Source organism: Oxyura jamaicensis, chromosome Z, assembly GCF_011077185.1.
Source record: "Oxyura jamaicensis isolate SHBP4307 breed ruddy duck chromosome Z, BPBGC_Ojam_1.0, whole genome shotgun sequence".
In the NCBI taxonomy this organism is placed as follows: domain Eukaryota; kingdom Metazoa; phylum Chordata; class Aves; order Anseriformes; family Anatidae; genus Oxyura; species Oxyura jamaicensis.
This window is the reverse complement of record NC_048926.1, coordinates 47947602-47953029: the sequence shown is the minus strand read 5'-3', so window position 1 is coordinate 47953029 and position 5428 is coordinate 47947602.

The following is a 5428-nucleotide window of genomic DNA, read 5'->3' as shown; positions in this document are numbered from 1 at the left end:
CTTTTCTTTTCTTTTCTTTTCTTTTCTTTTTCTATTCTTTTTTTTTCTATTCTTTCCTTCATTTCTTTTCTTGTCTTTTCTTCATCTTTCTCATACTGTGTTAATTGGCCTGTTTTTTCTCATTCATATTCAGTCTGCATTCAGGAACTTTATCTCTCCCTTTATCCCTCACCCAGGATACAAAGAAATTACCCTTATGGAAAACACTCTACATCCTGATGAGCAACAGAGCTACCAATAATACCATTCAGGAAACATTTTATATGGAATACACTCCACATAATTCAATGTAAATAGGATTAATCTTCTGGATTATGTCATCATTGACTTCAAGGGAGTTCTAATAGCCTGCAGCATCAAAAAGAGAAAAAAAAAATCTAATCTATGTCAAGTTGTTAGTGGAACTTTAACTACCCCTTTTTCTGTGCATTGCATTAGAAAGCCCGAAGTTGTACTTATCACACAGACTGTGTAAATGCATACATGTACATATGAACAGCTGAAAAAAAAAAATTGTTTTTACAGTATACCTCAAAGATTATTGTAAATAACATAATTCTCACAAATTATTATTAGCCTGCTGCTAAGATATTTAGATCTAAAAGTCAGGTACAAGAACAAACATAGACCTGTAATTTCTATAGCAACATCGGTACTGCATTTCCTTTTTTATAGAGTGTTATAATAATTACCTGATGACAACAACATATAAATACGTGTGTTAACAGCCATATGTTCAGCTTTTGTTTGACCCTAAATTGGCTTGAAATTTCATGATTTTATATAAAAATTTGATGTTTGTATTGCTATCTCTAGCAAATCTATATAAGTCACATGTAATTTTCAACATTTTTCACTACAAGGTATTCGACTTTCAATATAAGAGGGCTTTTACTTCAGTTTATCCTTGAGAAACTAAGTACTACAGCTATTTAAATTGATTTTCATAAAACAGGAAAGAAGTAAAAAGTCGTTTTTCTACAGTGCAGTTCATAGATAACTACTAATTTACAGTTGCAATTTCTGTGTTGTGATTTATCCGAGTTGTCAATTTGCTGTTTTGTGTGAAATGATGATCATCTGCAAGGTTGCTGAAGCTGTGGACAGTAAAATGGAAAGAGGCAAAAATAACTGATTGAAGCATTGATTGAGTATAGTTCCTTTATACTAAGAAAAAACTTACAAAATCTATCTTCTCCACACCGTATTAACCAACACTGACACTGTGACCCTCCAAAGCTTTATATACTTATATATTTTATATATATACACCTAACTGAGAATGGGTTGTTCTAATGGGTTTTTCTGATGTTTTTTTTTTTTTTTTTTTTTTATTGATTGATTTTTAACTGAGAATGGGTTCTTCTTTTTGGGGTATGTAGTGGATTTACATGGCAAGGTTTTGGTAGCAGGGGGCCATGGGGGTGGCTTCTTTGAGAAGAATCTTGAAGCTGCCTCATGTTAGAAAAGGTCCCTACTGCTGGCCAGAGCCAAGCCAATATGTGATTTTTTTTGTGCCTCTGTGAGAGAAGATTTAAGAGAAGAAAAACAAACAAATAAACAAACATAAAACGCTGCTACACAGCAGCTGGGAGAGAGAGGGGAGTGAGAAGCAGCCCTGCAGTCCCTCAGGTGGGTGCAGCAGGAGGGCAGGAGGTGATCCAGGCAGGCAGCAGCAGTTCACCTGCTGCCCATCGAGAGGCCCTTGGTGGAGCAAGCTGTCCCCCTGCAGCCCATGGGTCAGATTTCCATGCTGCAGCCCATGGAGAGGAGCCCACTCAGGAGCAGGGGGTCTGGGGGGAGCTGCCGCCCAACCCTGGGTACCTGTGCTGGAGCAGTTTGCTCCTGGGGGATGGATGGACCCCGTGGTACAGAGCCGTGTGGGATCAGTTCCTGGAGAGCTGCTGCCTGCAGGCTCGGTTCGGGAAGGACGGCATCCTGTGGGAGGGACCCCACATGGAGCAGGGGCAGAGAGTGTCTGTGAAGGAAATTTCTGGAAGATCTGTTCCTTTGTTTCTCTCTTCTCTAGCTTGTTAGTAATAGGCAACAAATCTTACTATCTCCTTACTCTGAGTCTGTTTTGCCCATCACAATAATTGTTGAGCGATCTCCCCATCCTCATCTCAACCCTTGAGCCCTTTACATCGTATTATCTCCCTCTTCCCCCTTTAGGAGGGAGAGTGAGAGAGCAGCCCTGTTGGAACTCGGCTGCCCACCCAATTAATACCACCACAGGGTACCACCTTATTGCTATGCAAACTTCTGCATTATTTCCCTAGGTGCTTCCACACAGCTATCAGGATACACCATAATTTCCATAGATACCAGGAGAGATATATTAGAAAAGATAAACAGTCTGCAGCAGCCAACCAGCTACTCAAAGCAGTTAATAACAAAGACTCAAGAAAGACCCTTCAGAAGGAAAAAAAAAAAAAAAAAAACCTCTAAAGGAAATTTTTGCAAATACAGCTGACATTCTCCAATGCTGTCAGTAGAAAAAAAAAAAAAAAAAAAAAAAAAAAAAAAAACATCAAAATCCAGAGGAAAATTATATATGGTGTAGTTTATAAGAATAAATAAACTAAAAAATAACATTCTGAAATGATATAATGAAACAAAACAAGAACTTCTGTCTGCAGACTAAATTTGTACACTGCCTTTTGGATTTAAAGAAAAGATAATTGCCTTATTTTATGGTCAGTTCTAGAAAAGAAAACAAACTTCCTGACAACACTTATTTTTTGACCCCAAGTGTAACTAGATCTAGAGGGATTGCTCCTTCCACAGCCTTGGCATAGCTAGCACTGTCTTACTTATTTAAATTTTTTAAGAGGATGCAAAAACCACAGTGGACAACCTAAGGTGACAGAGCACCCACCACATGCATTCATTCCTTTTTTGGCTAGCTTGTAACAGAAAAAATGATGTGCTTTGCTCAGCTGAATCCTTCTCAAACAGAAGGCTGCAGGCAATTACTGCAGAGCAATGTAAATTCAGTTCCCTTACACCCGAGGCAATAGTGCAGTCAGTTTTACTAGAGAAACGTACACTGCTGTTTCACATGGTTATTTGCCTGTGCAGGCTCCACAGACAACTCTGGGCCCTGTAGTGACCCCCCTTTCTGCAAGACTTGTAGCTTTGCACTAAGGGGTGCAATCTGGTTTTGTTTGTTTGTTTGTTTGTCTGCTTTTCCCCCATGTGTTTTGGAGAACAAAATCCATAATGCATAGGCATTATATGCCCTCTCTAGCACAAGCTGGCATAGAAGTGAGAGGAGAGGAACATCTCGGTTACAGACATTATAATGAAGAAGTTCTATTAAAGGTGAACCAATGATGAATACTGGAACTGACTGAAGAAGAGCAGAGTGGAAAAATCACACAGATTTATGGCAGCTGTCCTGCAAAGAATCATCTAAATGGTTCAGGAGATATGTTAGCTTTCCACTATGTTAGTTATGTTTACACATCAGAAACAGTCATGTCAAAGTAAAGATGACAGATAGCTCTGATGCTTCGTTGCCTTTAAAACAAGTTCACTTAATAAACAATATATCAAGTAAAATGAACTCATTCTTAAAGCAAATTAAAACATTTCTTATTTTAGAAGAAATATATGGTTGTCACACAAGTAACAAGTACAATCTAACAAACACTACTTTAGAACCATTAGAGGTAGTGCTCAGATAGATTCTATCATTTTCTAGATATTTAAAGATATATGTATATATATATATATGTTTTATAATTTGCACAAGAAACTATAATAATTATAATAAAGCCCTTATAAAGGTTTCATTTCTGCTGAATAAGAGACCCATTATCTGCACTATGTCTAATGAAGGTGTGGTTTCCCTCTAGTGCTAGTTCAGCATAGATGGAATGTGCTCCTTTGTGACACATAAAAATCATTTTATTCTCTTCTACATTCTTAGGCCCACCTCTCTAAATATAAACTTGATTTACTGAAATTAAAACTAGAAGCTACTGGGATTCTGCATTTCATTACATTCAGCAGCTGTGAAGGGGCTCAAACCATTATCTAACCCGTTGTTCCAAAGGCTCAAATATGTAAGATGACCAAGTGTGAATTCAGACATGTCAGTTTTCCTTGTTTGATATTCCTGAATAACAGTCACTGGTTCCTACCTTTCTTTTTCACAAGAAAGTATGACTAATTAGGTGCTTTAAAAAATCTTATTCAAATTGAAATTTTAGTAGTTATATAAAAAAAAAAAAAAAAGTCAACATTAGAAACTTTGACAAAAAGAATTCTCACAGCATGAAATGATGGGAGATGGTCACAGAGCAACACTACCATTTGTTTTGACTTTGTTGATTACTTAATTGAATAAATCAAAATGAAAGGATTTTATTCTGCTCCTTTTCTACTAGTAATGTCCTGCTGTATTTCATTTTGCTGCCGTCTTTGTAGTCTGTCTGACAACTAACCAATGATTCCGCTCACAACTAACATCTGAGGGGAAATAACACGAGATTCAGTGGAAGTCTGGACACTAGAAGGAAAATTTTCTTTTTGACCAGATCTGTATTACTGCTTCAGACACTCTACTTCTCCCCCACCCAATCTCAGGAGAATTTTGTGTTACATAGTCAGATTTTTTTGTAACAAAATTTCAGGTAACAACAGTTTATTATGTTTCCAGAAAACTCACAGTGCACAGATATATCAAGCTTTCTACCATGTCTTGAAAAACAGCAAAATTTTTGTTAGTCTACCAATTTTTGAAAACTATTAATTTGTTCTCCTTAGTGACAAGTGAAAAAAAAAAAAAAAAAAGTTTGACTCCAACTGGTGCTTCAAATGTAACCACAGTGGTGCACAAGTTACTGGGTTATGCCATCTCTTTTATGAATTTTTTTACTTTATTAATGTTCCCAGCTGATATTTTTTTTAAATTGTATTTTCTAACTCTTTAGTGGAATCCCTTAAAGCATATTATATTTTAATTCCAAAGAGTAATTATTCCCCTCAATATATTTTATTTCTACCTCTTTCTAGTCTTAATTAAAAAGAGCATGTAGTGATTCAATCCAGTACTCTATACATGGCAAATACTTCCAAAAGAATGTTATTCTCTTGGACATAAACCACTAGATGAATAAACTTGTAATTCTGAACATCTTCACAAAATGCTATCTGGGCTGATTCGTCACTGAAATACTAATGTTTGAGGACAAATATTAATAGCTCAGTGCCCAAACAATTCTAACTCTCCCAGAAATAATATTGCTCCTAAACATCATTTAAGTGACTTAAGTAGAAAACAAATCCATAAACAAGAAAACATTAAAAATCACATACAGAAATATACCTAACAAGTGCCCTTTACAATAAACTTATAAAGGAGATACTAGTATTTTATAACCTGAAGACTCAATGAAGAGGATCAATGCATAACACCATG